Source organism: Acipenser ruthenus, chromosome 7, assembly GCF_902713425.1.
Source record: "Acipenser ruthenus chromosome 7, fAciRut3.2 maternal haplotype, whole genome shotgun sequence".
In the NCBI taxonomy this organism is placed as follows: Eukaryota; Metazoa; Chordata; class Actinopteri; order Acipenseriformes; family Acipenseridae; genus Acipenser; species Acipenser ruthenus.
This window is the reverse complement of record NC_081195.1, coordinates 2,885,476-2,898,896: the sequence shown is the minus strand read 5'-3', so window position 1 is coordinate 2,898,896 and position 13,421 is coordinate 2,885,476. Positions and strand designations below refer to the sequence as shown.

Genomic DNA, 13,421 nt, shown 5'->3' with positions numbered 1-13,421 from the left:
CTGGCATATAATACTATATTACCACAAACTCAAGTCCACATAAAGCCCCCTAAATAACACATATAGTATGCTATAACTATATTTTGGTTAGTAATTTAAAATGTGCTTTTAAGCCATTACAGAATATGTTTGGGAAAAAAATAAATAAAATCCTTAGCATCCTTACAAGGTCAAAGCTTTGAGAAGCACTGTTTCCAAGTCGTTGAAGCATGAAGAAAAGTACTAACAGCTTTGCCTAGGGCCAACTTCGACCTTTTTTTCACACAGACAGGAGATTTCTCTATATTACTTGTGGTTTATCAGCCCCTTAGGAAAATATATTAACAGCAAGCATCCCACTTTGAGCTTGCCTAAGTAAAAGGGGAAGCATACATAAAGGGATTAACATTATTTTTTAACTAAAATAAATTAAGAAAATAATTATTAGCTAACTAATTAACAGTGCTTCATTTTTGTACAAAATAATACTATTTCAAAGCATAATCTGTTTTAGCCTTTGACTTTTGACTTCACGCTCCTCACAGAAAACAAAAATAAAAGTACTGTAGCATTGTGATGGGCAAACTTGACAAGAGAGTGTGGCTTTACCCACCCACTTGCCTGCAAATGAAAACCTCATAAAAAGACAAATTGTTGCTAAAGACAGCCCTGAGTTTGGTGTGCAACTACCCAAAAATGAATTATTTGCATATATTTGTACAATATTTACTGCATTCTAAATATGAACAGGCATGATTTACATTAATTATGCTTGTTATTTATTTTATTTATTGGTTTTCATTATAGTTAGGAATTGCACTTTGTATGAGAGTGATTCTGCTTCACAAACCAAGGAAACCCTTTCCTTTATTTCACTGCATCTTTTCAGCTGTTAAGTTCAGCAGTAAAGTTCCATACGTACCTAGCCAGGCTTAGCACCAGAGAGTTTTTATTGATGTTTAATTTGACTGGCGTTCTTTAAAGGAATCTCTGTAAGAACATGGGTTTTTCAAACTTAAGTTGAACCTTCATGTCTGGCAATAAACCCATAAAACAAAACACCACCAAAATGTTTTACATTTGAAAGACTAATTGCATCACAGAGTTATGTTACTCTTATGTGATAGCAATATACACATATAATAATGAAAAATGAGGGCGCTAAGTACCTCCATATATAAATTCTCCTCTTAGTCTAGGACTCACCTAAACAACATTCCAAAGCCGTACTTCTGTTACACAAGACTTTTTCAGGGCCTACTAAAGATAGCTGCCTCAAATCACCCTGAAGGACATATATCCTTGTTTAGTAATAATGCCACCTACCCTATATTCTGGATAAAATTGGTTAATTGCATTAAAACTAACATTCTTAAAAAAACTGAATTGTCGATAAACAGAGAGGGCTAGAGAGACAGAGATGCAATTCAGGCTGCAGTACAAAAGGATAATCTGATGCGATGCGGACACTGATTCTGATTGATTCTACTGCTCCCTCCTTCTGTTTGACACATTTAGGTTTCAATTGTTTTACAGCTCAGAATTCCCAGCCCATGATGGTCGCTGCCAAATCACGAGCTTCCCACTGGTAATTTCCTAAGCAATCGTTTTGGAGGGCAAGGATTAGATAGGGTTCAGAAACAAGAATACTTGATGGGAAAGTGGCAGTACGATCAAGGAGGGAGCTGCCACTATGACTGCCCATGCCACGCTAATTTCTCTGTAGACAAACTCTAACCCTTTAACAAAGCTTGAATAAAAAGGTCCCGAACAAACATTAATAACTATTACCCATTAATAATGCAAGTAAAAGATTCCATGTGTTTAATGCACAGACCATCCTGTTAAATGTAGATGCCCCAAACTTTTCCAGTAAAAAAGTGTTGTCTTCTTGCACATATTTAAAGACCCCAGCCAGTATTAATCCCTGAAGACAGAGTCAGAAGTTTTAATTTTAATATTGAAAAGCAAAGTTTGCAAAGCTAAAGATTGACACTACTGTCTAGTGGAGGCGATGCTTAAGGTTTCAATGAGGTATTAGAATCGGGTCTATGATTCCTCTAAAATGAGAAATTCTATCTAGCAAAGCTGCAGACAGGGACTAATCTAAGAACGCCAGTGGCCACCTCAAAATTACGATCGTCTTCCAAAAATGAATTTAGCTTGTTCCGTCACCACCAACGCTAGGCACCATAAATTACATTTTATGCCCATGGCATTCAGGCCAGAATATCTATTTGAATTATCAATTTATAACAGGAGGGGTTGAGGGTGGGGGTGGGGGGTTCTGTAAGTTGTTTTCCTAATTCTCTTAGCACCCTTCAGCAAACCTCTGTTGGTTTTTGTAGGCCAAGGGATGGTTATGTTTTATCGTTGTCACCTGGCTAAAGGGCAGAAGTGCAGTGAGCTGTCCTGCTTGATTTGTCTAAATTCTGTCTGTGTTCAACTTGCATGAGGCCTAATTTCACAGTGCCATGAATGACCAGGACAGTGGTGCCTTTGCTGCTATGCTGTCCACTCAAATGAGCATAAGGACATCTCAGCAGAGCTGCAATATTTTGGATGTGTACATGTGTTTGGTAGGCAGGGCTGTGTGTGTGTGCGTGTGTGTGAGCGTGCATGCGTGTGTATGTGCGTGTGTGCGTGTGTGCGTGCGTGCGTGTGTATGTGCGTGTGTGCGTGTGTGTGCTTGCTACAAGAAACAGGTTTAGTCGTTTGGGGGTTACACTATTATTTCTGTTAGGTTTGCTTCTTGTAAACTATATAATGAGCGTGTATACAAGCATTTTTAAAAGCAAGGGCAATTAATCTTTCTTCTTTCAGCTTCTGAAAGGGATTGTCTGTGTTGTGTCCGTGCGCATGTGTATATTTGTAAACAGAATTTGAAAGTTGGCTTTTCCTCCTTGAGACATTTAGAATCGTGCCCAGCTGGAAAATGAAACACAGTAAGTGGAAAGCATTCTCTCTTCCAAAACCCCACTCATCTTTTTTAATATTGCATTTTTTCCTATCACTTTTACTAATAGGGTATGGAATGTTTTGTCCTTTGAGATTAGAACTTTATGTCTGTGAAGTTAGAATAAATGGAATAACTAACGTAAAGTGGACCTGTAAATTGCAGAACCAATATAAAGATGCTGTGGTTGTGGCTCCCATTTCCTCTCGCACTTTCATTCTAGTTATAAGGCCTCATAACTACTAGGGCTCCAGACTTTAGGATTATTAAGGGAAAGCAGAGCACTGTATATTACTTGAACAGAAAACACTAGACAGACTAATGGGGTTGAGATTGGCCTGTCTCTCTCGTTTGTAAGTTAATACCACAAAAGTGCTGTGCAATGTGTTAACTCAAGTACATTTATAATAGTATAACCATGTATCATTCCTATGCAAGTCAACACCAGTGTTCAGAAACAAAAGTTAACATTTAACAGGTTTAGAAAAAACAAATCTGAACTCAGCTGAACCCAATTAGCTAGAATAAGAAACAATAGAATTACTATCTGCAGTATTATACAGGCATGCAGTATTATATAGAAAGGTACTGTGCTGACTTTCCTATTATACAGACATGTGCAATTAATCAATTGTGCCTGTTAGCTAGAAAAAGGGAGAAGAGCTACATTTTGAAACAATGCATTATAAAATTAAGTGGCAATTAGCAGAGTGGGCATGGTTAAAAGTCAAAATGATTAAGGTATTAATATACTTTGTGGATATCCTTGTACATTATTGTGGCTTTGGACTCAGGCCCAGTTGTAGTGAGGGGAATGTGTTGAGAAATATGATTTCCCTGCATTAATACAGAGCTATTAGCTTGTGAAAATGATTGATACCCTGCATAAAAAGGACACGACTAAAATTATTTCTACAGATCCCCTAAAGGCAAAACTCTGCATTAATAAAACATTAGAGTGCATACATACACGCTTCCAGGGCTCTGTAATGCTTCATTTGTGTTATTGTATGCATACCCAGTTGTTTAAATCCGTAACATTTGATTGTTATATATGTAGAACATGCTTGCATGCCTAAACCTCATATATTCACTGTACGTTACTAAAAGTGTTAGTGTTGTCCGCAATAGTCTTGGTGGAATGGTAACAATTTTATAGATAGCAGGCAGTTTTAGAATGTGAAGCTCATTCAGTTTAACACAAAATGCAAATCTGGGGAAATATGGGGAGCACTTGATTCCAGTGTTGAGTGTTCAGTGGTAAGCCACTAGGTGGATTTGCTGTAAAGCTGGAATACGTGACAGCAGTCCTCTTCGTGTGTTTTTGTTAATGCATGGTTCAGCTGCTGAGCTCAGCAGTTGTGTGTGCTATTGAAGGTGTGGAGGTCTCTCTACTTGTTGGGAACTGGGGAGTAGTGCTGTTTTCTGAAATATGTGGACATCTGGAATGTGAGGTAGATATTCCCACAAGGACTTTCTTTGATAATTATATTGTGAGAATAGCATGTAAATATGGAGTGTTGTCATGCACCCAGGCATTATATGAGCTGTTTATAAGGACCAACTGGCACTAAGCTTGCAGAAGGATATTTTTGACTTGTTCCCACAATATTATATTTTAAAAATATGAATTAAAATACAGTATATGCAAAGGACTTTGCTGCTGTCACTTCTTTTTTTAGGCTTTTTGAAGAGCTTTTTTCTTATTATGTTCTATGCCAATATTATGTTGGGTTGGCTCTTGTAAAGCTACAATTAGTAGTTGATATTTTGCCAAAAGCAAATTCTTTGTACAGAATATAAAGTATGGAAGAATTATTTTTTTATTACAATTGTAACACACTGATGAAGCTGAACTAATGCAATATTCAATACCAAAACTTGAAATGACCTCCAATCTAAAAATCTAAACACCTAGTCCCTTATTGGTAGCAGCCACAAAAGCAAAGACAACTTTATACTAACTGCTTTACTTGCTGTGCTGCTGGAGGCGGGGTACTGGTCTCCCCTTATCAACTTTCAAGCCCTGTATAAACCTTTACAATAACAATACCACCATGAATTATACTGTATCAATAAGCATACTAACAGGAGTTGTTACATAAGGGTTAAACTGTGACAGAAACATTATATATATTATATATATATATATATATATATATATATATATATATATATATATATATATATATATATATATATATACACACATATATATATATATATATATATATATATATATATATATATATATATATATATACATATATATATATATAAAGGTTAAACATACTAACCTAAGACTTGCAGGGATTTAAGATGAGGAGTTAAGTTATATTAATAATTTATGTGAAACAAGCTCAACTTTTGAGGTCTCCAGCCTCCAGCAATGTTCTGTTTACTGTGAGCTGGTCTGAATTTAAAATGAAAGTGAACTGCTGTGAGATCATTCAAGTTGAATGGATCTCCTCCAATGTTTTCCAGTGGGGTATGACTTAGAAACTCATCAATATTTAGAAAAAAAAAAAAAAAAAAAAAAACTATATGCTATGATAATAAAGTCTAGGGGTCCAATTTTTATCACAGGGCAAGGCTCTAACACTTAATTCTATTTTATGTTTTTATTTTCATTTGATTGTATTTCTTTTTTTGACACTTTAGATGTTAGTTGCATGTCTTTATGTTTGTGAAATGTGAACTAGGTTTTTTATTATTTTATTTTGGTCAGACTCTATTAACAACTAAGTGTCGTACTTGCACATATCATGGATTGGTTATTGTGTTTATTTTATCTCTCACTACAAGCCTAGATGCCTAAACATGGCATAAGGTTTCAGCTTTTAAAGAAAAGAATTGGAATTCAGAAGGATCAGTATTCTCCTAATTGGCCAGGCACCACACTCGTGCTCATTCACAGTACACCTGACCTTAAGGTATTTCCAGAGAGGCGAGACATAATGTACTCCCCCATGATAATGAGCCCTCAGCCGGAATGATGAATTATTTAAATGGATACACACATTATTATAACTGCCATTCTTTATTGTGCATTCTGACAGCTTTATTAACCCCTGTCAGGTTCCTAGTTATAGAATGTCAGGGCTAGCCAGCAGGACTTCACTGAAAAAGACTACCAGGAGCTGCAGCAGAGTGTTTGCTTTGCACATTGTCCATTTTATTTAAAGTGTTCTTGATGCATAAATGTGCTGTCGCTTGTATTTGGTGTGATAATGATTGCTGTCTGTTAAGTGGCTGTCCTTGTGAAATTGAACTTCTGTGTTGCATATTTTCACAATGGTGCTAAAATACTTTAACAAGGTAAATATTCCCTTTAGTTGTAAGATATACATTTCATTTTTCTTTGGGCTGTTTAAATTATGAAATTCAGCAAAACCGAATGATTAGATTATTAGCAATTCCTTTTTGATTTTAAACAGATAGGGTATAAGTATAATTCTATCATTATTTCAGAATGAATTTCAGCATTTTCTGTATGCACAGGTCCCTGGTGTAGTCCTCAGAAACCAAGCAGTGAACACTTCAGATTGTGAATCAATCAAGCTCATTAAGCAATCACAAGGAGGTGGAAGTTTATTTATGGGAACTTTTTCTTCTTCTTCTACTGAGTGCTACTAGAAGGCTGGGAGGGATTTACTTGAGGGCTCCAGTCTGGGTAAAAAGCTAATCAGAATTTTAAATTTAAAACACTGACTGAGTTTGGGAGTTCCAGAGATAAACCCGTGGTGCTGTTTACTGGCTAATGAAAGACAGCAGTGACTTAGAGAAGTGAGCACTTTGGGGGAGGCTGAATGTCAGGCAGCAATTGTTAATGAGGTCTAATGGTTAGAACAAATCCCAATTTAGACACGACCTGCAATGACTTTATGCTTCAGTCCCACAAACTGGAAAACTGGGGATAAGCAATAACTCACTTATAATGCAGTCTACAATGATAGCTTATGATATATATATATATATATATATATATATATATATATATATATATATATATATATATATATATATATATATATATATATATACATATATACACACACACAATGCTCCCTCGCTATAAGGCTCTCAGTTATAATGCGCCTCGGATATAACGCTCCTACAGCATGTCCCCCAATTCCCTATACTAGTGATTCATGCAATATTTCTACAGTAAATACAGTACCGGCGTTGTTCAAACTGTAAACAACTTCTCAGTCTAACTTCTGTTTCTGTCTCTCCCTTTTGATACAGTATCTGAACTGAAGAAAAGCTGCGCTGTCACTTTGTAACACAGACATCTTATTCAGCATTCGTTTTATAACTAAATAAATATTAAGCCTATTACGTGGTTATTTTTCCTAATGTATTTACTTTTTTGCTGCAAGAGGAGCTGCAGCTTTCTCAGCGAGATGAGATGCTTCAGCTTCGCTTCAGCCCCTGCTATACATGGTGCTTTGTGCACAGTTAATTCACGGAACGTCACATTTGTGCCTCACTATATGTACATTATAAAGCGGGAGTTAATTTATTTTGTATTTTAGTCAGATGTGTGTTGTGTCCCGCAGCGCCCCCCACCACCTCCCCCGCTTATAACGCTCTTATTGTGTGTCCCCCGAGACCCGTGTTATATACACATACATATATAAGGCTCCCTAAAAAGGTTGGATTATTGCAAATAATTTGAGTAACTTTATTCAAAGTTTTAATAAATATGTTCATACGCACTGGGTTCGTTCAATGTTGCCTTGGAATGGACTTTTCCATGCCAACAGTGCTCATGTCAAATATCTGTTCAATATACAGTTGCTTTTTTATTATTAATTTTTGCTGTTTCATTGTATTTGGTCTCATTTGGATGCAGTACAATATATCATGGGCAAACTGATGGAAATTAGGTTCTGAAGGTCAGGTGGATTTTGGGCAACAGTCAAATAAGGATCCTCCTTCAAAGTAACTTAACCCCACACTGTAAAATATACCGCCTATTGATTTGGAATTAACTTTAGGGCATACTGTCGTATTAAATAGACATCAGATTAGAATGAACTATACCTTGCCTGTCATAGCAATTCTAGTAATACATGGAAGTGCAAAACCATGAAATAGCCAGTTGATGGTTTTTCGTTGTTTTTGTTTAAAAGATTCCTTTGATGCAGAGCCCCAAAGAGTTTAGTTTGAACTTAAAGGGCATCAATACATGCTTGAGACTGGACATTATAAAGGGGAAATGGACTAGCTGACATTCTGAGAATCATAATATATAACATGAACCTTCGAGAGAGTTTAAACACTAATATTTGTCAGAAGCTACTTTTTTTTTTTTAGGTGTTTTTGGTGGACAAATTAGATAATTTTCTTATGAGGCAGATTGGAGCCTGCCAACCATGAAGTCATTAATTGCCAGTAGCTCCCTATTTCTCAGGTTAGTTTCTGACTCAGCAGAACTCAGCGTGCCATTCAACTGAGCAGCACTGATTCTCCAAGTGAGAATGTACCTGAGCGACCATGTGATAGATTACAGGAAGGGAGTTACAAGGACATGTCCATGCGTTAACTGAGATAGTGACAGGAAGCTGGCATGCGATGAACTCATTACAGATGGGAGACGAAGCTGACTTAGTGCTGAGGTAAGCTTCTGGCACTTCTGCTGTGTCCAAAGCATCACTTGTATAACTTGTACTCTTTAATATGTAATACCACAAAAAGTATATATACATACAGTTTTACACTGTATATTTACAAGAACTGTTATCTGATATAAACCCATGTAACAACGCTCGTGTTGTTTCCTGTAAAAGTAATACTATAACTAGTGACATTTGGAAGGTGATTTATAAAGATCAACAACAATATACATGTAGAACAGTTTTGTGAATATCAAACTGTATTTTATTCATAAAAAAAGCTTCATGAGTTAATTGGTCAAGCAAGGATCTGAATCTGTCGTTAACATTTGGTCTAATTTGTATACATAGTCTTGTAAACCATTTGGAGATCCTGGTAGGAATGATGCAGTGTACCAGCTTGTATTGCTTTAAGCCTGTGCAGCTTCTGATAAGAGCATCATGTGTTCAATTCCCAGGATAGGCTAGCTGAGGCTCACTGTCTATCTGCAGGATAGGTTAAGCTTTTCTTTATTGTTTTAGTTCAGATATTCAAATTGCACGAGTAGAACAAACAAAAGCGTGTTTTGTAAACCCACTGGGATGAAGATTGCCCACAATTAATCAAGTTGCTATACAATAGATAACATCTGGGATCTGAACTGTAACCTTTACCATTGACACAATCTTGTCAGGTATTAATGGGGATCACCTCAGAGTCATACTGTACATAACTGTTCAGATACATCATTCAGAACTCATGGATCATGCTGCTAAAGCCGGATTGTGAATGCTGCCTGGTGTCTTTTTGCAGGGAGGAGACATATCTCGCAGCACTTAAGAGACAACATATTGAATTTTTAATTGCATCTGATTGTGAATTAAGCTGCAGTATGTTATTTGCACTGCAATGTTCCATTTAAAAAGCTATTTTCTTAGTTATCCTCTGTCGACATAAGGCTCCTCAAACTTAATTAAAAGTTTCAGATACTGCGCTGAGATAACCACCTTCTGTCACTGCTTCACACCAGAAGTTATGGTCAATAGCATATGGGCATATGAAAGTGATAAATGTTGGTTCATCCTAAGGGAAATGTAGAATTTACATAGTAATAATGTTGATTAAAAAAAAAGACTTTGTTAAATGTAAACTTTGTTAAGATGTAATAATGCCTCAGGGCAATTTGGGCTTTAATGTTAATCATTTCTAGAGCTCAGATAATCAGCAACATTTGGGCAGGTCAGAGTAGCACAGATGGTATATCAAAATGAATGATACAATTCTTGATCATTCTCTCATTTGATAAGGCAATACATCTGACAGTAAATCTCTGTACATCCCATTATATACAAGCAGAACTACACGAGAGAGATTGTATACAAACCTTGACAAATGCTGGTTTTCATTTTGCCTATAGAACAGGTGACAAACCTATTACAGTCATGCCCCACTTTAGGTGTCTTGTTGACCGCAGAGCTTGATCCTACTGCAAATACCACCAGTTGGGAAGATGAGAGGGAATCCAATTAAAAACAAATACAGCCCAGTCCTACAGCACTATTAAACCGTGATATAGGTGGATGTAACATGGCAGAGGCTGGGCACAAATCGGTGAACATGTACACCCCAAACAAGCTAGGCTTATTTGCACAAGTAGTTACACAGCTTTTAACCTCATCTCAGCAGCACACAACACAACACTACACAACACAACACTACACAACACCCCTGAACACAAGCTGTGATTTTAAGGAAAAAAGACAAGGAAGCCTTGGGATTTATCCCACAAAAATTTAGTATAGGAAGTTTTCTTTAAAAAAAACAATCAAATTTTAACATGGCAAATGTGAAAATAAAATGTTTGGCTTGTCAGACAGTTTGGCCTGTGTTCATCCTATTTGTTATTGGTCTTTGAAATCATTTTCTGGAAAGAGCTCTGTTTTGCATGTCTCTGAATTGTCTTTCATCATTTTACCCTGGTCTATAATTTATGTTGAATTAACACAGATTTATTTTGAAAATTGTGCTTTTATCCCACACTATAATGCCCTATGATAACTCTTCTAATCTCTAATTCTCAAGTGAGAGCTAATCATGAGCCTTGTATTTGGGATTCTGCAACTTTTAGCAGGTCAGAGGTGGGACTGTGAAACAGGAAGCACAGGGATGGGAGTTAAAGATGGTTTAATTTAGTGTTTTCTAGAAAAAAATAACAACACTCAAGAGCCAAGAGAAGAGTTTCAGCAAAACCATCTATATTGAATGCAACATTTCACCCGAGGTTTGTTGTAAACCGAGGCAGTGTAAACAGCATAGCATATGAAGACAGAGATTGCATTTAGATGGGGATAGCTTCAGAGGTTAGGATGGTCAGCCTACAGTTGGAGTTATTTTTCCTTTTCTTGATAACAGAAGGTATCTTGGGGGTTTCTAAACAGTTGGGCTTTATTCATTCTTGACAGCATATACAAACGTGTGCTTATAAACACATTAATGAAATTGGTTTCAAAGTACATATACAACTGTTTAAACATCTGCTGTTTGTTCATTGGGGCTCTTTTGCTATTTTTTTCAGGGAAATTATCATTTCCCACCCATTAGAAATATATTTTGCTCTGCATTCAATAGTCTTCTATAATGTACTGTAAATGAATCAATAAATCAATATAAACATGTATTTGACTTAATAAAATAACAATACAATATAAATTAGGCTTATTTAAAAGTAGTACAATATTGTTTATATTATATATAACACATGTCTTGGAAATTGACTCAAAATAACTTGCAAGCTATTGCAACGAATAAAAGGTATGACTGCATAACATGTAATCATATAAATTAAGATGCTTTCCACATTCATGTTCTATTTATTTATCTTAAAGTGCTTTTCACTTGTATTATTACGTGCAGAGATCGATTGTTTCATCTCCCCATCAATCTTTATGTGGAATAAAAAGAGATTAAAGTGTCACCATCAGAAAATACATTATCATTTGAAATGCAACATTTGCATGACGTTGAATGAAACCTATCATTGAGAGGACCTGTTTCAAGAAAGAGCTGTATCAAATGCATACAGTGTGCCAGGTAGAAAGATGTAGGTGTTTTAATTGAAGACTGGGTGACCTGTTTGTTATTCATACCATTACCAATACCTGTTCTTTGTTTAATGGAATAGGCAGGAGTTGTGTGGGGTCAGTGCATTTAGATGAAATGTCTGCCTACAAAAAAAAAAATCTATTTTCAAAGCCAGCTCTTCTGTTGCTATAGTAACAGTTTGCTGATCAACTTTCTGTCGGTAGGGATTGAGAGGCTCCTCTTCCAGAAGAGCAGGATGCTGCTGCCAATTATGAGTGGTGAGAAATCACCAAATTTAGCTATTGTCCTCTCGGTAGATAAAGAGCATTAGACTCTTAAGACATTGTATGGGGTGAGATACATACTGTTATGCAACTTCAAAGCCTTAAGTAAAGCTGTTATACACAATACAGCCTTGGCAAGCATTTAAATAATTACATTCTTGTGATAGGAGGTTGTGGGTAATCTGACGACAGAGTGGAAAACACACAACACACTATATACACATGCGCGGGCCTCAGTCCTGGTACGAGCATTTAAAGGGAAATGGGGACCCTTTGTTATAGGATGAACACCCAACATGATAAAGCATTCCATCAAGATGAATAATTCTGTGTTTTAAGTCCTTTACATTATCATGTGCACATTTACTGAATGTGCTTCATTTGTTCATTCGCTCAACCATGTGTACATTATGTGCTGTACTTCATACATAGCTATAAAATACACAAAACCATACAATTAGAAACAGTTTTTTTTTAGACCTTCCTTTGTCAACTTAATTATAACCCAACCACTGACAAAGATTGGGTTATATGATTGGATATGTGGGAGAAATCGTGACTGACATAATTTGTACAAAGATTGACTCAATTTTAAAAACCAAAGATAACTGAAGAAATGGAGAACCTGTTTGATCCACAAAGCAATCTTGTCTCTGTGAAAAATCATCTTCTCGTTTTTCCTAAATAAAGCAGTTTCACTTGAAAATAAGTCCAGAGACTGTGCTCCCAACATTTCTCCAGGATTAAAGGATCAAACAAAGAACAATCTGATAACGTAAAGGACTTCTTAATTTATAGGAGACTAGACTTAATGACTTCAAAATCGATTAGTGTATCTCAAAAGAACTAATGGCTTCTCTAATAGCTTAATCAATATCGGAGCACAATCAATTACCTTTTCTTGATGCTCTTAAGTTCTAACTGCTACGTTTTTGGAACCAGATTTCAAGGTAAGCATTAAACCTACACCAAACCATTATTTTTGTCTTATTAGAGCAATTAATTATTTGCATAATCTAGGTGTACAAGAGTAGAGTGCTCACTTTCAATATTGCTCAGTAAGTATGACATGAACCTCTAACACCAGACAGGCACTCCCACTTGACATTTGACACAACCTTAAGATGGGAATGCCTGAAAAACAGACCCCCTTACTCTGTCTACCCATACAGATAGAGAAGGCCCTAACTGGCACACTTTAGGTGGATGATCTAGTCCTTTGTTTAATATTTGTTTCAATTTTAATTAGAAATCAGTCTCTTGAGGACTTGATATATAAACAGAACTGATACTTCTATCACTAAAAAAATCAACAAAACTTGCTGATAATAAACTGCTACACCCAGGTCAGACCAGCTTATGCCATTCGCCTGAAAGAAAAAAATAGATTCTGGAAGACTGCGTGCAATTCTGGTGTGTCAGCCTTATCAAAGATATGCTGTTTCGCAAAACCATAACATTATTCTCTAGCAACGCCAGCAGCTTGTGGATTCAAGATGGCTTAAAACCTACACTTGGGC

General features: G+C 36.2%; 1 protein-coding gene across 2 annotated transcripts in view; it reads left to right on the top strand.

Annotated features, from left to right (window-relative positions):
- Nucleotides 1–13,421, top strand: part of LOC117414956 (VPS10 domain-containing receptor SorCS3-like) — a 144,118-nt gene that overhangs the window by 21,461 nt on the left and 109,236 nt on the right. The window lies entirely within an intron of this gene.